The sequence below is a fragment of the Crocuta crocuta genome, unplaced genomic scaffold (assembly GCF_008692635.1).
Source record: "Crocuta crocuta isolate KB4526 unplaced genomic scaffold, BGI_CrCroc_1.0 scaffold223, whole genome shotgun sequence".
Classification (NCBI taxonomy): Eukaryota; Metazoa; Chordata; class Mammalia; order Carnivora; family Hyaenidae; genus Crocuta; species Crocuta crocuta.
In genome coordinates, this window is record NW_027529426.1 from 6,381,659 (window position 1) to 6,406,392 (window position 24,734).

Sequence of the window (24,734 nt, forward strand, 5' to 3'; positions counted from 1 at the left end):
AAGTAGTGATACCTCAGTAGCAATCAATGCCTCTTATGCTCAGATATTTGTTTCTATAAATAACTGCCTAATAAAAGGAAAAACTTCTTAGAGGAAAGGTGGATTCCAGGGTCGGGGCAGAAAAAGATAGGAGATGAACCTACAACATATTGTAGTGCCAAAAAATAAGGTAGTGTTAAAGAAAAAAAGATAGAAAAAAAGAAAATATATCAAAAGGCACAGGGGCCAAGTTGACATAATTTGAGCAAATAATAATAATAACAATAATAAATATGAACCCAAAAGTAAGATAATTGTCTTTGAACTTATATGATATAAATGAATACATCTCATTCTAAACAAAAGCATGTATACATACATTCATACACGGAGAGAAGGGACCACTCTTCATTACAGAGAAATAATTCTAGTTAGTAAATATGGAAAGATTGAGGGAAATAGAAAATCATCATCAGAACATCACAGTAATAATTGATGCAAGCAAGATCTACCAATGAAAGCTAAGACTGATGGGTAAATTTGGGCTGCATACTCTCAAAGAAATTGTCAAAAAATAAATATTTATTAATTTCAAAGGACAATATAGTAGGTTTATAGTGGAGAAACTTGACAGACTCCAATGATCAAGAAATTAAAGTAAAAAATTACCAGTAAGAAGAGATGTTGACATCATGTGCCTTTGATAAGATTCAATGAGAAGGAAACCTTCTATCTGTGGCATTCTTCCCAAATATACATAATCTGTGTCTATTCATGAGAAATATATTAGACAAATCCAAATTAAAGGACAGTCTATAAAATAAGTGGACTGTACTTTTAAAATTCAAGGCCATTAAAGACAATAAAAGAACTGAAGAACTGTTACAGTTTGGGGTGGTTAAGGAGACATGACAACTAAATACAATGTGGGATCCTAGACTATATTTTGGAACAGAATTAGTAAAAAAAAAAAAGAAAAGAAAAAGGTGAAATCTGAGTAAAGTCTGGAATCTATCTAATAGTATTGAACTAATGTTATCTTAGTTTTGATAGTTGTGGTATCATCATGCAAGATGTTAACATTACAGGTAGCTAAATGTAGGGCATTCAGGAACTCTTAGTACCCTGCTATAGGTCTAAAATTAACTCAAAATTGAAACTTAAATGCAGTAGAAAATACAGGAAAAGTGGAAATGACTCCCATTCCAGTTCCTTGCTAGAGGTAACCACAACTTTCACTCAAGGTGAGTCTTCATAGGCATTATAATAACTCTTATAATAATAAAGATTAATGAGACAGTGAAAAAATGGTGTCTGATTGTAAGCATCTTACAATTAGTTTAAACAACACAAAATTAGAGGATAATTACTCAGCAAAGTTGCAAAACCGTACAGTGAAAAAATGGATTTAGTATAAACAAAATGTTTTGTAAACCTGGTCATTTAGTGTCTAGCCCTTTGCCTGGTGAATTATAACCATCAGAGGAACTTCCGCTAGACCCTCCCTGCACTTTCCTGTTTGCTGTCTCAGTTCAGTGTCTCAGGGCTTCCAATTCCCACTACCTCCTATCTGAAGCACAGCTGAACTACGTGAACTAATTTATTTGAAATCCTTCTGGGATAGATGATGAAATGCTTATTAGGAATATTTCATGTACAGAAATTTCATTATATAAATTACTTAAATTAATTAAAATTGAGAAACCTAATGACTAATGTTCAAAATCCATTAACCAATGGAGAGAGACAAATGAATTCCCATGCCTTTATATATGCTTTCCTTAATGCCGCTAGCAGTCAGTAACTTTGTTTATAAGAGTTTAATTTATCTTGGAAAAAAAAAATGACCTTTCTTTTTCAGTCTTAGGCAGAGCCCAATTTTGACTACCTTTTTCAGTGTCTCCAAGTTTAAATGATTCAGATTTTGAAAACCTACCATCTGTTAACAAATAATGTTCTCACCATGAAGGCAGTGATTATGTTTGTTTCAATTTCACAAGACAAGAAACCAAGAAAAATATAAGAATAGAAACCAGAGAAGAGCAAATCTAAAGGAAAGAAACTGTATGAAATGAACAAGCATGAACAAACCATTTTTGCTGCTAGGAGATTAAGGGTAAAAGAATGTGAAGCAAAAATATGGTTAGTAGAGGCTGTCACAGAATAAGAGAGGGAGAATGTTACAAAAGGGATCTTTTATTTTCAATGGGAATTACTGGTGCATCTCAGTCAATGCGACATTAAACATAAATCTTTTGAGGCTCTAGAAATAAGGTTCTGGACAAGGTTTGACTGATCTTGTAGCACTATACACATAAAGATGACCCCTTGAGAACATAAGCAAAGAATAACAAAATATAGATGAAAGGAAATTTAATAGACTGTGTATACCCAACTATAGATAGTCTATTATGTAAAGCTTAGAGATAGTATTATTATTATTAATAATAATAATAATGCTTTTATTGGAATCAGTGTTTGTGTTGTGTTTTAAATGCCTTGTTCTCTTTTATTCCTGACACTATCTCTATTATATTGTTGAGAAAACCAAAACTTTAGTGTTGTCTTTATCACCATAAAAGCTCAGCAGTATCTCCCACAAAAAATAGGCCCACCTAAGTCTTTTCTAGCATGCACGTTGTTTCTTTTGCTAAGTGTGTTCAAATTCAACTGGGCCCTTAAAAATTGGAAAAATTTTTAATTGCTACATTGTTCATTCAGAACAATAGGTGTTTCTGGGTATATACTTTGTGGGGAGCCTTGTTCTAGGCCTCATGGGTAGAGTAGTAAGAAAAGAAAAAAAAAAAAGAACCCAAGCTTATGTTTTAGTGTGGGAAATATAAAACAAACAAGTACATTTATAAGATAAAGTCCATAAGTGATCATTACTATGAAGATTATAAAATAAGGTGATACGAAGCAAGTGTTTGGGGGAGGAGCCCCGTTAGAAAGTGTGTCCCCAGGAGGGGTGCCTGGGTGGCTTAGTCAGTTAAGTATCCGACTTTGGGTCAGGCCATGATCTCATGGTTCATGAATTCAAGCTGCACATAGGGCTCTGTGCTGACAGCTCAGAGCCTGGAGCCTACTTCAGACTATGTCTCCCTCTCTCTGCTCCTCTCCCACTCACATTCTATCTCTCTCTCTCAAAAATAAATAAACATTTAAAAAATTAAAAAGAAAGTGTGCTCACAGGAGACCTCATTGAAAAGATTGGTTTGGACTTGGCTCGTGAAGACAGGAAGGAATCGGTAAGACAAAGATCATAGGGAGAGTGCTCCAATTAGAAGGACAGGATGTGCAAAAATGTTGCTGTATAAATGAGGCTGGGGTGTCTGAAAAACAGCAGTGTGCCTGGAAGGTGGCAAAAAGTAGAGGGGATATTGAAATATTTAGTTGGAGGGCCTTGAGACCGTAATAGAAATTTGAGTATCATTGTAAGAATAATGGAAAGTTTTTAGAGGATCTTAATAGAGGAGTAACATGATCTCATGTACACTTCAAAAGATCACTTTGTCTAAGGATTAGGAATGGATTGGAGAATCAGAGGGTAAGCAGGAAAAATAGGAGACTATTGAGATGATCAGTCTGAGAGATGACACAATTTGATAAAAGATAGTTTAAAAATTTTTTTTGATGTTTATTTCTGAGAGAGAGAAAGATAGAGAGAGAGGGAGAGAGCAGGGGAGGGGCAGAAGCGGGAGGGCGAGGGGGAGACACAGAATCTGAAATGGGCTCCAGGCTCTGAGAGCCCGATGTGGGGCTCAACTCTGAATGGCAAGATCCTGACCTGAGCTGAAGTCGGAGGCTTAACTGACTGAGCCACCCAAGCGCCCATCTGTTTATTAATATTCTAAAGCATGGGTGGGAGGCCCTCTATCTTGCCTCTATTTGTGACTTTGTTGTTGCTGTTGTCCTGAGTTGCAAGGTGTTGGGTTAAACATAAGGCACATTCTCAGCACACAATCATCATTGGTCTGACTTATTGGTTCGTATTCTTGTTTTTCCCATTCCCAACCCCATTCCTCTTTCTCATGGGCAATCAATCTAATGTGTTTGACTAATGCATTGTTGAAGGTTTTGGGTGTTTTTAATAAAATATGTAATGATGTTTTGATGTGTGATTTGAATGTATTATAATTCCCACAATTGTATTATGCCTGAAATTTCATTTCATTTTTTTAACGTGCAATGTGTTTTAATGTATCCATGTTGCTATATGTTAATAGCATATTTTTTTTTCTAATTGCACCACATTAGGTGGACACAGAGATTGGTTTCTAGTCCACATCACTCTGAACGATGCTACCATGTATATCCTCACACCTGTCCCCTTATGAGTCAATATGTATTGGGAGCCGTTTCTGAGCTCATGGGTTGAAAAAGAACTTCCTATGAGGTTAAGGTAAGTTGCACAGACTCTTACAGGTCAGATATTGGCTGATATCCACCTCCCACCCAATTGTTTCTGCTTGGAGCACTGACATCCAAGGCATCTTGTGATTGGTATTTGGAGTGACTTACTCTGGCCTTGAATATGCTGATTGCACCCTGTGAAGGAACCTATTGTAGGAACTTTTTCTTTTGTGATTATGGGAGCAAACATTTGTGTTTCCTGAAAGACCTGTTTTTCTTAATGCTTCCCCTTAAACAAACAAGTTATTGACCCCTGCTCACAAACTAAACTTCACTCTTTTTATGCTAAAAACATTGTCTTGGATGCTAGATACCTTCCTTCCCCAGAGGGTAAGCATCTAAATTACCTACCTCAGTCACTATTGATAAAGGTTATGCAGGAGTCTTCTACAAATCTATGTTCTGGGAAATTCTTACATATCACAGAAGTTTGTCACCAAAAATCATTGTCAAAGGCAAATGCCATTTCTGTACCATCCCCCAAACACTTAATTATAAAATAAAGTTGAGCCTGAGATGCCTGCCTGGTGATCAGAAAGATTCTCGGGGCTCTCTCATCCCTCTCTCACCGACACCATCCATCCTTCAGGGACCCCTGGACCTGCTGGAACTGGACTCCGGCAAATATGAGACTTGCTTTCAGCTATATACCCAGGAATGGATATACTGGGTCATAGTATACACACATACTTAATTTGAATGAGTGCTACCAGTGTCCTGTACAGAAAGGGCTCCAGTCCACACATCTGTAAGTAGGGCATGGGATTCTATAGTCACATCTCTACTAACACTTGTCATCATCCAGCTTTCTAATTTTCTGTCATAATGGTGGATGATACTTCATTTTTGTGGAATTTTTTATTTATCTGATTACTTATGTGCTTAAACATCTCTTTGTATGCTTTCTAGCTTTTTGGAGATTCCATTTCTTTAAACTGCCTGTTTATAGTCTGGCTAATTTTCTACTGGTTTCCTGTTTTATTGCTTATTAATGTGGAAAAACAATTCCAATATTATTTCTTATATTTGGGGAATGTATTCTACTTGATCATGATGTTTTTTCATATCATTGACTTATTAATTAATATTATTTTTAGCATTTAATATCTTAGTTTTACTAATTTTAATATTTGCATCTATATTCACAACAAAATAGAATTATAATTGTCCTGTCTTGTAATAATTTATGAAGTTTTAGAATCAAGATGAATTGGCCTTAAAAACGCACATGTCCTCTGGATTTAATGCAATCCCTATCAAAATCCCAGAAGCATTTTTTGGGTGTGTGAAAATAGAAAAATGTATACTAAAATTCATATAGAATCTCAAAAGACTCCAAACAGCCAAAATCATCACAATCTTGAAAAAGAAGAACAAAGTTACAGGTCTAAATCTCCCTGATTTCAAAAATTATTACAATGCTACAGGTTAATTTTTAAGGGTAAATGATATTCTATTGTTTGTAGACATTACATTTTATCTGTTCATCTGTTGATGGATCCTTAAGTTGTTTCCACTTTTTGGTTATTACAAATAATGATGTCATAAACATAGGTGTATAAATGTCTTTCCTAGACCCTGTTTTTAATTCCTTTGGGTATATACCCAGAAGTGAGATTGCTGCATCAATCTATTTGTAATTTTTAATTTTTAAGAAACCTCCATCCTGTTTTCCATAGTGTTGGCACTATTTTACTCCAATTAACTCCTTTCAACTATTATGTTTTTCAGATCAAATATTTCATCTTGTTTCTTTTATTGTCTCATATCTGTTTCATATAATTAATCTTTAAAATATTTTTACCTATATTGGACAGGGCTTATTTTAAATTATTGATTTGAAAATTCTACTGATTATGATCCATGTGGCATATATTATTGTTCTTCTGTAGTAGTTGTATCCCTCAAGTCTATGGATATTTGGACCTGTAAACATGTGTTTTTTAGGGGTATCAGTTTCTCTGTTTGTTAATATGTATGTAAGACAAAGGCTGTAAACCAGGTAAATGCTGTATCCCTCCTGGTGATTCTAAGGAAGAGGAAGCGATAAGCCCTGAGATAAAGCATCAGGTCCCACAGTCTATGGCTAGGACTTCATCTTGAGATTCTTAGGAAACATATTCTCTTTGGGTGCTTAGAGGTGGAAAACAGAGAAAAGTATGTGCCCAAGCGCACTCATCTTATCCATTCACACTGGTCTTCATCACACCTCACCTCTGACGCCAGCGCCTGGGCCATTACAAGTCACGGGGCCATGGAGGCAGGAGTAGAACTTGAAAATTCCCCTTCAACTTCTGCTCTCAGTTCTGCCTCCATCCTGCAACCTGTAGGTGCATGGAAACACCACTATGATTGTCAAGACCTAGGTCTCTTGCCAGAAGAAGGGGGTGGCTGAGAGAAATACACTCAGTGCTCTCATACCAGTGAATCTTATTCTATACCAGGCTGCGTCATTTAAGCCTCTTACTTCCCTGAATGTATCTTTAATCTTCGATTATCTGAAAACAACTGATAGATTGAGTCTACTTGGAGGTTTCTAGTAACTTCTCTCTTTGATTAACTGAAGGGCTATGGGTGGCTTAAGTGAGCAAAAGAAATTGACACAGTTGTGCAGACAGCAAGAAGTAGACAGTAGCATGGTGGAAGGGATCCGAAGAGCTGTGATGAGATCACCAGCTGGTATATTTGACACTGGAGGAAACATAATTAGTGGAGTTTCTCCATCTGGTGAATATCTACATAGGTTGGGATAGAAGCAAATAATATACACACTGCAGTCAAAAATCAAATTGGGCTTCATATACTAGAACCAAATATTCTAAATGTTAATGACTTTTATCCCTAGGAGGTGGAATTATGTTTATTTCTTTTCCTTATATTCCTAAAACATTATGAATTTCCTAAATGCTCACCACGAGCCTGTACCAAATGCATAAATAATAAAACACATTTTAAGTTGAAGACCTGTAGCTTTGCCAGAGTTCCCTTCATTAAGTGAACCAGGAAAAAAATTTCTTCTCTTTCTGCCAAAGCAATTACAAGAAACGCTTGAGTATGTAAAGAAAAGGATAAAATTAGTCTTTAGAAAAGTATGGGAAAGTATGTGAGTTTTTGGCCAAAGAGGAATAATCGAAAGTTAAAGAGAAGAAACTAGCCTTGAAGAAAGTAGAAAGAAACCATTTCTGTCTCAACAGGCTGAAATGATACACAGTTTATGTAACTGGAAGATTCACTGGATAAATTAACTCTGACTACTTTTAACAATATCTAGATAGGGAAAAAAGTTTGCATAATCTCTCTCTATAAAAGACAAGCTATTTAGTGAATTTTCACATTATCTAGTGCTTGATCAATTTGGCCAAATATATACGTCCTTCTTTGTATTTAACACAAAATACTTATTTCCAGTATTGATGAAGGACCTACCTGACTATAAAAAGAATTCATAAAGTATAAATTGTACAATAAAAATGAACTAAAAGAATGACTCATATGTTTAATGTAATAATAGCTCTTCTACCTTTTCTAAATGATAAAGATTGCTTATTTAGTTTTGTTTTTAATGTTTACTTATTTTTGAAAGAGAGAGAGGGAGAGAGACAGAGACAGAGTGTGAGTGGGGAGGGGCAGAGAGAGAGAGAGAGAGAGACTTCTGAATCTGAAACTGGCTCCAGGCTCTGAGCTATCAGCATAAACCCTAACATGGGGCTTGAACGCCCTAACTGTGAGATCATGACCTAAGCAGAAGTCAGACACTTAATTGACTGAGCCTCCCAGGAGCCCCAGAGATTGCCTCCTTAAAAGAAAACATATTTAGAAATAGCTATTTTGAAAAGTGGTTAAATAATTAATTTTATGGCATTATAATTCTGTTTTATTTTGGTAGGTATTAATATGTGATAGATACAGTGAATATCTCCTATTTTAGTTGATGAAGAATACACCTCCTATATGACCCAGACATTCTACTCCAAGATAGGCCCAAGGTCAATCAACGCATATGTCTGTACAAAGACCTGTACACAAATGTTCATAGAGTTGTGACTGGAGTAGCCTGGAAGTGCAAACAACCTAAATGTCTTCCAACAGGCAAATGGGTCAACCAACTGTGGTGTGTGGTGGCATACTACCCAGCAATACAAATAAACTATTGTGACATACAAAAACACGGATAAATCTCAGAATAAGTGTGCTGGGTAAAACAAGCAAGATGAAAAGTGTGCATGCTGTATAATAACATATATAGAAAACTGCAGCTAACCTGTTGTGACAAAAAGCAGATTAGTGGTTGTCTAGGAATGATGGAGGCCAGGGAGAGGTGGGAGGAAGGATGGAGTAGAGTTAGCTTTGTCAAGTTTGTCTCCTTTGTCCCTGTAGACTCATTCTTCTTCTGTGTTGACTTTCTACCTTGCGGATATTGAGTTAGCTGTTGCAGTTTTATTTTTTATTTTTATTTTTTTTAAGGTTTTTATTTATTTCTAGGAGAGAGAGAGAGAGACAGCATGAGCAGGGGAGGGTCAGAGAGAGAGGGAGTCACAGACTGAAACAGGCTCCAGGCTCTGAGCTGGCAGTCAGCACAGAGCCCGACGCGGGGCTCGAACCCACGAACCGCGAGATCATGACCTAAGCGAAAGTTGGACGCTTAACTGACTAAGCCACCCAAGTGCCCCTAGCTGTTGCAGTTTTAAATTTGACATCCTCACAAGAAAATATCTGGAGGAAAAGAAGCTATCTCTTCATATATAACAATCTTAAAAAAAAAATGCCTCATTTCCAAATCCCTATCAAACTTTCTGGGGGAAATGAGCCACAATTTCTTTACTCTGTATCCAGGAGCCTTACAATGTGATTTTGCCATTGGTCCCATCAAAAGATGCTAGTTTCCTACCCATAAAATCTGGGTTTGCCTTTCGTCTTGCTTTACCCAACGGAATGCAGTGGAAGTGACTGTGTGGCCTTCAGAGCTTAGGCTTCAAAAGGTTTTTTAATGCCTTTGCTTTCTGTCTTGCAAAACTGTTCAGCTTCGACATGAACAACCTGGGCTTGTCTGCTGGATGAGAGACACGTGGAATAGAAATGAATCTTCGCAGCTGGGACCATTCTGGACCAGTCACTGATTCCCAGCAACGAGGCAGTTCACAAACATGTAATTGAACCCAGCTGAGCCAGAAGAATCACCAGCTATGAACAGCCCAAATCACCACTTCACTGATGTATGAAGTAAGTAAATGGTGACTGTTTAAAGGTACCAAGTTGGGGGTGGCTTATTAGACAATAAAAAACTAACCAGTTCACATCCTTCTCATTTTGTTGGCTTGAGAGGCAGCAGCTTTGCAAATAGATGGGCTGAGTGAGGAAGAGGGCAGAGGAGAAAAAGAATGGCTCTGTTAGGATAAAAAGGAGAGGGGTATTGGTCAGCAAATAATTGAGTACATTTTAGCAACTCATGCATTGGAATTTAAAATAGTAACTCTAGGTCAGAGGAGCATTGTGCACTATGATGAGCTTTCACTAAAGAGCAGTTACTTACAGCTCTTTGTGAACAGGGAGGAAATAATTAAATTTTGGTGGTGGTATTTGTTCAATTTAATTCTGACTCCCTCATTAGGAGGAAAAAATCTGCTTTGGGCTATTTTGCAAAACCTAATACTGGGGATTATAATTTCCTTTATGTTGTTTATGAAGATTTAACTTTACATATCACATGAAAAAATTACCCAGCAGATGTGTGTTTTCAATAGCATTCCACAGGGCTTCTTAATATAGGGCACTTTTCAAATTGATTTCAAATTAAAGTCATTCAAAAGAGGAACAAAACTTGAATGCATATTCCTAGTGCCAGAAATATCAATAGAGTGTGGGGAGACATAAAGAATAAAAGGAAAGTAAAAGATTACACTTCAGTCTATAGGAAACCTATAATTTAAGGTATCATGTCATTCATTTGCTTTCAGAAGATGTGATTATGATGGATTGTGTTTCAAAGCAATTAGAATGCTTCCATCAGCTGCATTTGCATGGCTGATTATATGAATCTTGTCAACCTTCTGGCCTGCTACATTGTCACTGAAAAAACCTGGTAAGTACTCATATACAAGCATTTTTCTATAAAGGCTATGATTATGTAGCTAAGGAGTCTCTTATTTTCAGTGTATGCCTGTTAGGATGTTTCAGTTGGACAAGCAAGATTGATGCCTCTTTAGAGCACAGAACAATAAAAGTCACAGGTCTATACACTTCGGTGTAGCATAAATTCAAGCCGTGAGGGATGAGCATACATTCTCTGTGCCCATCCTTCCCCTTGAGGGTTGTCTTTTCAGATGGGAAAAATAAAGTACATCAGAATTTTTTTCCTTTAAATTCTTACAGGAGAAAAAATTAACAAATAGTTTAGGTACAGTTTTCTGCTGATAATCATCTATGTTTCTGGAAAATCCCACAGAGCATTTATCACTTTAAAACATCCAGGGAAGGGCACCTGGGTGGCTCAGTCAGTTAAGCATCCAACTTCAGCTCAGGTCATGATCCCATGGTTTGGGGGTTCGAGCCCTGTATCGGACTCTGTGCTGACAGCTAGCTCAGAGCCTGGAGGCTGTTTCAGATTCTGTGTCTCCCTCTCTCTCTGACCCTCCTCCACTCATGCTCTGTCTTTCTCTGCCTCAAAAATAAACCATAAAAACAAAAACAAAACATCCAGGGGTTACCATAAGCTTAAATAAAATAGGAAATAAGGGTGAATGTGTGTCTGTCCAACGTCCAGGACAGAGCACCATGGGATCATCAGGATACAGGCATTTGTGCTGGAAGGTCAAGCAAGGAACTGGGGCTGCTTTACCAGAAGCCTAGTGAGAGTCAGGCAGTAAAGTAGAAACAGGGGAGACACACCACTAGGAGCACCAGTCAAGAGGGACCAGGGCGTTACACAGGGTGAATTCCAGACACAAAACTAAGAGCCAGGATGTTACAGATATCTTGGGGACAAACTGTGTTTGTAGTTTGGTCTGTTTTGAGAAGTGTGTGTGTGTGTGTGTGTGTGTGTGTGTGTGTGTATGAGAGAGGGAGACAGAAAAAGAGGTAGAGAGAGAGAGAAGACCAGAAGTTCAGACAAACAGGAACTACAAGGTCTTTAAAAATTGCCATGGCTGGTCAACAGAGAAGAAACACAGGGTATCAACAGTAAAAATGATCTCAGTAACAAACTCTTCTTTAGTTCATCTCAGAGGGGTTCATATTCTTTCTGTGAATACAAGAGTCAACAGCAAACAAGGCGGAAGGGATACCGATAGGTAAGAGTAGATGAGAATGTGAACAGACAGGATGCTGGGTAAGTAAAGACCAGGCAGTTTCTGACTTAGGAGAAATCAAAGGTCACATTTCTTTTAGTTTCTCTCTCATTTCCTCTTCATCTTTTAAACCTCCCTAACCAGTGGTATCTTTCAACTTTTCCTTGATGAGTGCCTAATTTAATAATGGACTTTCTACCTTTCCTGTACCCTCAGAGCCATTAGACATTGCTAGAGACAGAAGTGAATGATTCTGTAGAAAAATGTGTATTTGGTGCCAGTGTAATATCGTAGACTATTGCCGTCACTGCATAAGACTTCTGTGGCTTGTTATAGCTGTTCACATTGATATTTTGTCGTTGGTGAATCAAAAGGAAAAACAAATCTTGGATGCAAGAGGCACATATGAGGTCTTCACATTGCATTGCCTAGCTTATTCCACTTATTCATAATGTTTAATTAAATTCAATAAATGCAATTTAGTCGAGTTAGGCAAATTGTTTTTGTCATGTAGATCAGGACTTATAAATAAACCCAAATGCCTTTGGGAGTCAGGCAAAACACACAAATGTGTGGGGCACTTGAGTGGCGAAGTTGGTTGTGTGTCTGGCTTCGGCTCAGGTCATGATCTGACAGTTCATGGGTTTGAGCCCTGCGTTGGGCTCTGTGCTGACAGCTCGGAGCCTGGAGCCTGCCTTGGTTTCTGTGTCTCCCTCCCTCTTTGCCCCTCCCCTGCTCACTCTCTCTCTGTTTCTCTCTCTCAAAAATTAAACATTAGAAAAAAAAATTTTTTTAAAAACCCCACAAAGGTGTGAGGTGACCAAGTATGAAAATATATTCACTTCTTATAGATAGGTGAACTTAATATAGATATTATATAGATATATATCTGTATGACACACACATATACGTATAGGTATATATACTTATATTATATGTTATATATAATCACCTAATGTAGATGGAGGTAATAGTTCACCAGGTATGGGAATGAACTGGAGAATAAAGTTCCTTTGAAAGCCACTCAGACGTAATTTTCTTAAAAGTCTCTATTGGTCAGATTTGATTGATGGGCCTCTAGTCAGATGAATCAAAATTCTGACAGTTACTGGAATTTCTAGCATATTCTAGTGACACATGGATATAGACTTCCATTTTTTTTAATTTTTAAAAATGTTTATTTATTAACTTTGAGAGACAGAGAGAGCCCAAGCAGGGAAGGGGCAGAGAGAGGGGGAGAGAGAGTCCCAAGCAGACTCCAAGCTGCCAGCTGTACAGCCTGATGCAGGGCTTGAACTCACAAACAGTGATATCATGATCTGAGGCAAAACCAGGAGTTAGACACTTAACCATCCAGACCCCCCAAGACTGTTCTATTTTTTTAATGGAAAAACTAGGAGAAGATAAAATATAAAAATACAGATCAGCGAAGCATTTGCCCAGCTGTATTCCATTCACTTCTGATTAGCAGGATGTTTATAGGGATTACAAATCAATAAGAGCTGACTTTCTAGAATGGTAGAGACATGCAGTACACATGTACAAACACTTGTACAATATACTGTGTGACTGTGATGGGTGCTATGAAGAAAAATGAAGCACAGGAAAGGAATGATGTGTGCAAAGGGTGGTGTTGAGATAATAGTTTTCATAGGATGCTCAAGGCTCTCATGTGGTGAGCTTTGAAGCAGGCACATAAATAAGCAAAGATTTAGGAGAATGTTCCAGAAAAATAGAAACGGCTAAGTGCCTGATGCTGGAGTGAGTTTGGTTTATTGGGGGGATAATGGGAAGGCTCATGTGACTATAGCTGAGTAAGCAGAGGGACAGTTATAACACCAGATCAGAGAGTGGGCAGGCTCCATTACATAGGGCCTTGTAGGCTAGGGTAATGATTTGAGCTTTATTCTAAGACTCTGTGAAACCATGGTGATCAAGAGATGGTTCTATACTCACTTAGGTTATAAACAACACCATCTAACTGCTTTGTGTATTTGAGACTTAAGACAGCCAAGTATGGAAACCCTGAGACCAGTCACTGTGGATGATGGGCCTTTGAAACCTCTATTGTACTTATGCTCCTTCAGCCTTATCTAAGCAAATATTAGGTGCTTTTCCAGCAGACACAGTAAGCACATAGGTATATTAATGACAAATGAGATGCTATACATTTTGAACCTAGGAAAGGATTAAATATTACCAAAGGAATGAACCTGTAATTGTGGAGATGAGTGAAGGGAGAATTTTAGTATAGAAAAATCTCTTCAGCATTTCTGAGAATCCTATCATTCACCCTGACAGTTTCCAAGACCAGTTTTGGAATTGCTACTGTCTACTTTAAGTTTCTCAACTCCTTAAAGTTGAAGTAGAAAGATCCATGTATTAGGTCAGAGTTTCTCAACCTCAGTACTATTGACCTTTAGGCTTCACTATTTGATATTCACTGCTGTGGGGGATGCTCTGTGTATTTTTAGGATGTTTAGGAGCATTTCTGGGCTCTACTTATTAAATGCCAGTAGAACTCTTTCTCATTGCTTCTCCCCCACAGCCCAGGCAAGACCATAAAAGGTGTTTGTTGGCATTGCCAAATATCCCTTGGGAGGAAAGTTGCCCCTGGTGGAACCAATGTATTAGATCATAGGATTCATCTGCAGAGTCTTCTAACAACTTATAAATATATTCGAACATGAGTAAGAGCACGTGGAAAGCAAACCTGTACTAGAAAGTATCCAGAACCAAAGCACTGTGGGAACCCAAAGCAGATTGCTAAGCCTTCACATCAAGGACATACTCATCTCGTTGAATCTTATCAAAAACCATTTGAACTATTTTTTACTCTAATTCAAGTGATTACAATGGCTCAAAGATAACTCAAGCAGGGAGAGGTCAAACCTGATGTCATTACCCAACTAGTAACTAGGTGGGTAGAGACCAGACTCAGATCTGCCAGCCTCCAAAGCCCATTTCTTTTCCAATACATTATACTATATTCTGCCAAGAAAACCAAGGATGTTTTTATATAGTATGATTCAGATTATAGTTTGAAAAATTAGGTAACCATTAGCCATCTCTTTCAAAATGAATTTTTTCCTCCAAAGGATTGTGATTATTATTAACAATAATTGTTATAGTAATAACATTTTAAACAGGTGGCATATGTGAAGGACTTAACATGTGCAAGGCGCTCTGAGAAACGTTTCATGGGTATGATTTGATTAAATCTTCATAATAACCCAATGAGCTAGATTCTATCATTATCCACATTTTACAGATAAAAATTATAATTAGGAAGAAATATTTACTAAATAAAATATTTACTAGGTAAAAGAAAATATTTACTAAATGTCTGGTCCTTCATTAAATCTTTCACATGAATTTACTCTTTATAACACTTTGATGAGGCACAAAGGATTTCTCTTTCCATTTTGCAAATGAGAAAACTGACACACAAAAGACTCAAAATCTTGGAAGTTATGAAGTTGGCATTCAAATCTATCTTTGTCTGACACCAAATCTAGTGTCTAACATCATAAACATATATTGGCCTTTCCTAGTATTAGCAATACATTAAAAAATTAGGACATTTGTGAGTAGATATAAATGATAGCAAAAAGATAGCAGTAAATAGTTTCCAAGTGAGTTTTTTCTTTATCATATTAAATATCTTTATAGGGAGAGAAACATCTTTCTTAGAAATGAGTTCTATCTTTGTGCAATTTTTCCCCTTTCCCCGAACTCTCCTACCTCCTCCCACCAGGGGCTCAGAGTACCTAGTGCAGGAAGTGAAAGGGCACAAAATAAAACAAAATGTCAACCAGTCAAAGTTAGACCTCACTTCCTGTCCACAAGTACAAAGGGTGAAAAGAGACATTTGCTTTGGCAAGACACAAATGCTTATGTTTCTAGTCACACTCTGTCTTCATCCCCTCTTCCAGGCTTCATCTGAAAGTGTCCCCATTAGAAGCACAAGGGAGCAGCCGGCCAAAGAACACATTCTCCTTTTAAATAGGAGGTGCTGGAACAGACGTTAATTTATGAAACCAAGATTGCTTGATCCTTTCTGTCTCATTGAAATATTTTGACGATGATAAAAATACATGCATTTGACTTGTCACTTAATATTCAGGGTCCCTTCTGTCATGCCTCACAAAGACAACAAACTTATAAGTACTACAACAGGAAGCATAAAACTTGTTTATCTTTTCCATTTTAGAGGGATTCTATTAAAATGGGCAGCCTAAAAATTTGCATATACATAGCTTATGACATATGCCCTCATGTTCTGATATAAGAAAGATGGGTATCAGCCAATGATACACCATGACTGACAGGTATTGAGAGTGCATATACTAAATCATTGGTTGTAAAATGAAATTACCACAGGAGGCAGCCGTGTAACTGAAATGGGTAAAGTGGGACAGTATATGAGATGGTAGAGAGTGGTGGGGGATGTGGTCTAGATCAGTATATGTACTTTCTCTGAATCAGGTGCTCATGATTCAATTCTAGCAGGATTTTGCTGTGCAGGAATGTGGGCTCTGTGTTGCCAGATTTTATGATTTATAAGAAGAATCAGAAATCCAATTTTTTGGGCGAAATCTTGGCACATTAAAATGTTGTCAAATTTCTTTCTCCTTTAAAAACTACTATTCATGCTGCTCATATGTTACTTCACTTGTTAATAGAGGAACATTGATTTTAGAATGTAGAAAGCCTTGTGGTGATTTGTACCTCATTCTATTTAGGGAACTCTTTATAAAGGTTTGATAAACCTCAGTATTTGAATTTAGTTAACTTGGCACTATATGGGGAGTGGAGCTTGTTACAAATTCATAACCAAAGAAATTCCAGTTAGGTGGGTTAGAGGTAAGGCCCAGGAATTCTGTGCATGACAGAGTAAATATACTTTGAACACTATCTTAAAAAGTGACGGGAAGGACCCCATTAGATCAGGGATTGACAATCTATGGTCCATGGGCTAAATCCAGTGGACTGCCTGTTTCTTATAAATTAAGATTTATTGGGATACAGCTACATTCAAGTCATTCACGTGTCATCTAGAACTGTATCATTGTGACAAATGCAGAGATATAGTAGTGATAGAGACTGTATGGCTCTCAAAGCCTAAAATATTAACTATCTGGCCCTTTTACTTTTATTTTTTTAGGGTTTTTTTTGGGAGAAAGGACATGAATGGGGAAGGCAGGAGATAGATAGATATACAGAGAGAGACACAGAGAGAGAGACAGAGAGAATACCAAGCAGGCTTCACACCATCAGCACAGAGCCTAATTCACAGCTCAAATCCATGAATCATTGGATCATGACCTGAGCTGAAATTAAGAGTCAGTTGCTTAACTGACTGAGCCACCCAGGCACCCCTATATGGCCCTTTTACATAAAGGTTTGCTGACCCCTGCATTAGACAAAGTGGGTCCTATGTCTCTAAACCTTAGTAAAAGTATAACTCCTCAACATTACCTGGGTTCATAAAAATAATGTAAAAAACAACCATATTACTGATGATGTTGATTTATAATTTAGTTTTGTCCAAACCATTTCTCCTAAGCAAAGACTATCTTGTTGCTATGACAACAGTTACAGAAAGCTATGTAGAGAAGGAAAAAAAAAGCAGCAAAAACCTATTAAACATTAGACTAGAGAACAGGACAGTAAAAGGCTTGCAGTTTGGCTTTGACTTGCAGGGGTGTAAACACAAGCATGCTCACAGTCTACCCCATAGGTGAGATGGTCCCATGTGACTCTGAGGATCCCTGCTTCTCTATCAGGCCATCCCCTATCACCGTCTCCGCAAACACCATCTGTATGTACTGAGGAAGTGATTTCACAAATAAATGAGTCATATGGCAGAACTTTTCACTTGTCAGTAGTGTGGATAATGGGTTTATGGAGGATTAAAAAATAGATCAATGTTGAATTTCAGTTATCTTATCCTAAATATATACCAGTCTTATTATGACTGAATTAGTCCCACAAAATCTGAATAGCTATTATATTTGTCACTTCATGTAAGCCAGCTACTCCCTAGTTACCATCTCAGCAAATGGCAGAACCATATACCCTTTTTCTCAGGCCCAAAATCCCAGAGTACAATTTAATTTGACTGTTTCCTTCACAAATCACATCCATATAGTCACTTCTCAGCCTTTTCATGCCACTATCATCTCGTGTCTGGCCAGCCGTGGTCACCTTCTTAGACATCTCCTGCCTACATGCTTGTCTGCCCAGAATAGAGTCTCTACTCAGAAACCAGAGTTGTATTTTAAATATATAGATCAGATGCCATGGCTCAAAACTCTTTCCTCAATATCTTCCTGTCACAATTAAAGATACTAAATCCTTCCCATGGCCCATCAGACACCATGGATCTGATCTCAGAATATCTCTGTCCTTGTTTCCTATTGCTCAGCCTGTGCTTACTCCTCTCCAGCTACATTGACCATCTTCCTGCTTTTTGGATGCCTAAACATACTTAGTTCCTTCCTGCCCCAGGGCCTTTGGACTTGCTGTTTTCCTTTACTAGGAAATCTCTTCCTATAGTCCTTTACTTGTTGCTCTCTCTTATTCATGTCTCTTCCCCAGAGAAGCCTTCTCTAATCATTCATCAGTCTCTGTCCACTTTTCCTGCATTATTTTTCTTGATGGAATTTATTATCCATGAAACCCTATGATACAGTCACTTGGTTACTAATATTTACTGAATCCCACTCAATTGTAATTTTTATGAAGGTAGAGAGCTTGTCTGTGTTGTTTCCTTTTTTATCCATAGCACTTAGACAAGGCATGCTGTTAGAGTAAGCATTCAACTTTTACTAAATGAATAAATGAAAGAATGAATTAATATAAATTTCAAGACTGAATTTTGATGTACTTTATTCTTTTGTGCAAGACTTGAAGACATCAATATGTTGCACCCTGGACCTGTCAGAACCAGTGATTGCTTTTTATCCAGAAAACATATTCTGGGTTAGACATCTAAGATGCAGCAAGAGGATTAAATGTAATGGAAACACTTAACATAAAAAAGTCCAGTCCAGATTATACAGGCGAATTCTAAGCTCCCAGAGAATGAGTCTACCTGAGTACAGAGAGCTGTAAATATCTATTAGGTCTCTATGCATAAGATCATATTCTCTACATCAAAAGCCACAACACATGTTCTATCCATGACACGGGAAGCATGATATCTGTACTTTCTTGGAGAATCTAGGAAATTCAGTCCAAACCCAGGAATTTAATTTTTGGACTTCAGCATGAGTATTTGAGTGTATGATAAGATTTATATCCATTTAAGGTTTCTCTGTACTGTTAGATTTTGTAGATGGAGAATCTTCATGCAATTTATTATTAATGCAATTTTCCATCTAATTTATTGTTAATTAATGTTTTTATTTAATCTTCTTGCTTTTGGAAAATATAGTTTTGAAATGATCTGGAATAGGAGTGGATTTGAGTAATGCTCTGTTCTGATCTGTTCCTGAGTGTTTGGGGGCAAAATCTGCACTACCCACTAGCAGTCCTAGAATACCCATAGGAGAGTGGTGGGCATTGACAGAGTGACCTCAAGAAGATAGGAGTCTCTCCAAAGAAGTGGGTACTCTCCTGCATGAGCATAATCTGAAAGGTTAATCCCAATAGGCTATGAAAATAAAAAGGTAAGAAATATTAGTGGAGAATTTCCATGAGAAGTGATTTTTACTAAGTATTTCTACTTCTTGACTCCCTTATTCTTTGTATGAAAGTGGAATTACTTGCCTGGTCATTAGGCTACAGCCACTGATCCATGTATTCAAAAATATGTAGCTTGTCTTTCAAAATTCCTAAACAGGGGATTTGATTTCTGATAACTTGTTTATGAATCAGTAGGATAAAGCAATTTTTATAAGTGAGATAGTTCTACTTAATTTCCTCTCCAATGCCTTATTTAAAGATCTAGCCTGAGTGAACAGAAATAATTTAATACAAGTTCTCATCCTTAACTGATTTTTCCTACTGAGATTATATTTAGGTTCTCTGCTGACTCTTTTGTCTTATTTCGTAATTGGTTCAGAAATTAGGCAGAGAAGGGAGATGCTATTTATGAGATTTTCCTTCTCAAAGACACTAAAGGTAGATATTATTATTATTAATCTCAATTTTACAATTGAGGGAACTAAGGCAGAAAAAGACTATGCAATATGTCCAGATTTGTACACATGAATTTGGGTTCAAACTGATTTTGTCTTTTATATTTTTTTTAGAGCAAGAGCAAAAGTGGGGGGGGGGGTGAGGGGCAGAGGGAGAGAGAGAGAAAGGGAGAGGGAGAGAAAGAGAATGAGAATCTTTAGCACCCTCTACCCTCAGCATGAGCCCAACACTGGGCTTGATCCCATGACCCTGAGATCATGACCTGAGCCAAAATCAAGAGTTAGATGTTCAGGTGACTGAGCTAGCTACCCAGCCTTCCTGGTGCCCCTGTCTTTCATGTTCTTAACAAGTACAAGATACTACCTTTCAATTACAAGATGCTACCTTTCAATTATTACCAAAGAGCATAATTAGTTATCCATATAATGACTATTTAATTCCATTTTACAAAGCAATTAGCTAGAGATATAGATTATTACCACTTGGATTTTTAGTATCTATTTCTATAAATCTTCATCTTGACATATTTAAGGATCTCTGTTAAATAAAACTCTAGGTAGTTACTCCTGCCAAAAACTAAATGAAATTTCTAACATTGGTCTTAATAATTTTATTTAGAAAAAAGTGTTAGAAAAATAACACATATTTGTACAGATTCAGTCTTACCCACAGGGAATTGACATGTCAGATGTTATTTGCTACCAATTGAAGTAGCAGCTGCCAAAAGCTTAATTGCCTAGACACAATTTTTCACTCCCTGGGACACATTTTTCACTCTTCTTCAATTTGCTATTTGGGATTCTGATTTATATTTGTGTAAGTGACTGCTATAGAAATTTATTTACATTAGGGCTCTAATGTTCTCAAGTACTTTCTCCTTCTGGCACAATTTCTTTTGTGACCCTGGATACCAGAGATTGGTTTCCCTCTGAGGAACAAACCAGATAAACAGGGATTGTCCAATCTATAAAAAGATATAGGATGCTTTTGTAACCCACCTCCCAGCTTTCTAACATAACAACCACTTCTCAATCTCCTTCTTCCCACCAGTTGCCCACCATTACCTAGATATAACTTTCTTTTCCTTTTTAGTAGCAAAAACACAGATTCTATATAGATGTCTCTAATCCAAGATCAATAATTACAGAAAAGATCCTGATACAGTCTTGATCACCTTGGCAGTGTCCTTCTGAAAAGGAAACTGATCCCTGGTCATCAACAGAGTTGTTGACCAGAGAAATCAGTTGCAAAAAAAACAGTTTGTGAAGATCATTACCATAAAAGCCAACATGCATAATTTCTCTTCCAAATATACACTTTCTTTGCAAAACAATCCATTTCATTTCTTGGTAATTGCACTGTATGTGTGTTTCTGCTGTCAAAAATCAGACTGATGAGCTATTAGAATGTTCCTGTTTCATGGACCCTTTTCCCTTTCATTTGAAAACATCTTAGTTGTCTCCCTGTGTTGTTTTCATTATGAATCTATCAAAAACAAATATTCTGATTATGTTAGCTGAAAATTTTAATGAAAGCCTATTAGGCTTGGCATAATTTCATGCTAAATCTACAGTAAAGGGCTCTTCCAGAGACAAGGCAGAGTGAGGTGGATGTGCCCTTTCACAGAAGAGAGTTCCTGTTTTTGCACATTTTCAGACCAGAAAATGCCCTCATTACTGTCTGTGGTTATTGGGACTGAGCAGGGAGGCACATGTATAGTAGGAGCCCTAAGATGATTCATCTGGGTTCACGGAGGTTCTTGTATTCTTCCTGAGAGAGGATCAGCATTTCTTCTAATATTCACTTCACAAGCAAAAGGGTAAGAAAAGGGAATAAGAAAAGGAAGAGAGCATGGCAGAAAGGGATTAAATGGATGGGACAATTAGGAAGATACAAAATTACAATCCTCACAGAATGAATGTCAAGCAATATTACTAGAGGGGTGAAGGTCAAAATTTCCAAAAGAGAATATTGACTTTAGAGCTCCTGATAAAGCTCTATGTTCCTGTCTCTATATTTCACTTCTTACTTTGTTTTTTCATTCTATCATAATATTTTTATTGAATTTCTAGCCAGTACTGGACACTGAACTTGGCTCTGGGAATAGAAGAGAAAATAAGGCAAGAGAAGGTTCCTGCCCTTATGAGTCTTATATATAATTTAATAAATCATACCATACTTGCTTCTATGAGAAAACTACTCTCTCAAATAGGATCTCCAGCTATGCTAAGAAAGGCCTATACAAAGCTGAGGATTATATAATAGTGTTATAGAAATGAACAACCTATACCAGAATTGTCCCCAAGAAAGCCATTTCACGTTGGATACAAGAGAGCTCTAAACTCTTGATCAATCTACAAGTGTCTAAAATGACACAGTAGTCCATTATCCTCATTAGAGAAATATAAGAAGCTTATTAACTTTCTCAAAAACTGTTTCAATTCTCACAACTCTTCGGTGGGTACAACCTTTTAATTGTAGCACCTGGTACCAGAGAATTTTTATTGTTGTTGTTGGTTTGTCTTTTTTGTTGTTATTGTTGTTTTGGACAAAATCGGTGCTGTTTGATAAACAGCAGGACACAATATGAAACCCCAAAGGCTTGTGCTTCAACCAGAGCCAAAGCAATAAAAAGAAAATTTAAGCTTCTCTATATAATAAAAGGATAGGAATTTTATATTTATTTCTTGATACTGCTCCAGGCTCCTGAGAGAAAAGTACAGATAGAAGAAAAGGAGGAACAGCAGCAAGATAGATGCTTGAATACAGGAAATGAAAGTCAGTAAGAAACGTCCAGAGCTGGTGGGGCTCATGTGACAAAGAACTGACATGTCTTACATACGATTTAATCTGTGCGACTCAAATCTTCTGTAAAAATCGATTGAAAATCTTTTTCTGTGTGTTTCTGTGTTCCTGTCAATTTGTTTNGAAGAACTGACATGTCTTACATATGATTTAATCTGTGCGACTCAAAATCTTCTGTAAAAATCGATTGAAAATCTTTTTCTGTGTGTTTCTGTGTTCCTGTCAATTTGTTTGTGGAAAACAGTGGAGGGAAATCCATTTCACATGAGAAGTACTCAGTGAGGAACAGGCAGAAGGGAAAGTAAGAAGCAGATAACCAGGACAATGTCAGCTAACCACCCATCCGCAAACGTCTTTAACAGAACTTTCATTTCCCTTCAGGTCTGAATTAGAGTTAAAGTCCATCTCATGTGCATAGGTCCTAGATTTCTCCCATGATAGCTCCACAGCAAAATCAACATGAGATATACCTGTAGGTCAAGTGTGTTTCATGTGACACCCAAAAATCAATGACCAGAGCAAAATGTTTTCACTACTTTGAAATTTAAAATTAGTTTTCAAATGTATGCCACCTCCATTAATTCTCCTGAGAAGGATTTGTGTGGTAATAAGAAAACAGGTGCCATTTATTCTTATTTTACAGCTGAGAAATGGAAGTCCAGAAAGAATCAGAGATTTGTCAAAGGTCACGTGCCTGGAGAATGAAGTTGTTTATGAACCCAGACTTTGTCAGTCTTAATACTAAATGCTGTCCATTATTGTTCTATTGTTGAGTAGATTTTAATAACAATTATCCTGACCACAATTACAGGAAAAATTCATTTATATCTTAACTATGAAAGATATAATTAACATATTCTTAAATTCAAAAGAAGAATTTTCATAAAAGTTTCTAAGTGTGAAAACTAGGTCATTTGCATATTTTTCTTTGACTTACATACCTAATTGCCAGAGTATCTGCATTTTTCTATCTGATTTTGCCAGCAAACCCAATTCATCTACATATTCTTGTTAGTCTAGTTACTGAAAATGGGTGATTTTTCCCACCCATAATTAGAATTAACTTCAGCATCAACACACTTCAAGAAAGGGAATTTTACAGACCATAAAGAGGAAATATTTTCAGACTCCAAGCTTGTCATTGCTTTTAAACAATGAGTAGGTGTTCTGATATTCTTCTCAGCCTGCCCAAGACATAAAGCAGGGTTAACATTAAAGGTATTTTAATAACACATTCATATGTAAACTTAGAGGTGAATAAAGAGGATTTACATTTGAATGTACTAATATTTTAACCCAGGTATGTGGCACTAACAGAATGTACATTCTCTTTCAATTCTCTTAATATATGTCTCCTTTGATTGAGTTTGATATTAAATCTTTAAATTTAGAAATTACAAAAAGATAGAAACCTGATTTATTGAAGAGGTTTTCAACCTATGTAACTGACACTCTGCAAATGCTCACAAGAAGACCTTCGGGATTCTGAGTTTTTTGTGTTTGAATCGCTGTTAATCTGAAAGAAAATGAAAATGAAATACACATCAGTTTACAGTTAATTCATTGTCTGCATGGTCCACATATCTTTGCAGTTACTTTTACCTTTATCCTGAATATCATGACCAAGACAGCCTTACTATCCCCCTCAGTTTGACTCAACTATAGGTAGGCTTCTTCCTGATCTTAGGTCCCTGAACTCCCTTTCCTTAGAACATTAACTTTAGGGCATTTTTAGTCGTAAATTCTTTCTCTGCCCCTTTGAGATATAAATCTTCTCTCAGCCTCTTACAGCTTTATAACCTAGAGTGTCTTTCTCAAGGCTCTGGATGTCATTCCTTTCAAATGTACTCATCAAATGAGATGCCACTCCTATCTCCCAGCCTCTGTGGGAGGGTAGGAGCTTAACATCCTTCAATTAGCAAACATCTAATCACATTGACCCCAATGTTGCTTCCCCCGACAATGTCTAGTACTTCACTACTTGCTCACTCCAGTGCCTGAAAACCACTCCTGCTTTTTGTTTCAGTGGAGCTGAGTTCACTCTTCCTCCCTTATTGCGATGGTCTAGAATAAAGCCTTTCTTGCTTCTTTAACTCTCTCTGGTGC

General features: G+C 37.1%; 2 long non-coding RNA genes across 2 annotated transcripts in view; one reads left to right on the forward strand and one right to left on the reverse strand.

Annotated features, from left to right (window-relative positions):
- The first annotated feature begins 4,239 nt into the window (after nucleotides 1-4,239).
- LOC144227284 (uncharacterized) overlaps nucleotides 4,240-24,734 on the forward strand; it is a 29,066-nt gene continuing 8,571 nt past the window's right edge. The window contains exons 1-3 of the long non-coding RNA XR_013333898.1: nucleotides 4,240-4,381; nucleotides 9,414-9,612; nucleotides 10,347-10,471. This is a non-coding gene — a long non-coding RNA (uncharacterized LOC144227284). The remainder of the gene's footprint in view (nucleotides 4,382-9,413; nucleotides 9,613-10,346; nucleotides 10,472-24,734) is intronic.
- LOC144227285 (uncharacterized) lies at nucleotides 6,667-23,788 on the reverse strand. The gene is made up of 3 exons (XR_013333899.1): nucleotides 23,733-23,788; nucleotides 9,680-9,776; nucleotides 6,667-6,716 (listed from the first exon to the last, which is right to left on the reverse strand). It is a non-coding gene; the product is annotated as an uncharacterized LOC144227285 (long non-coding RNA).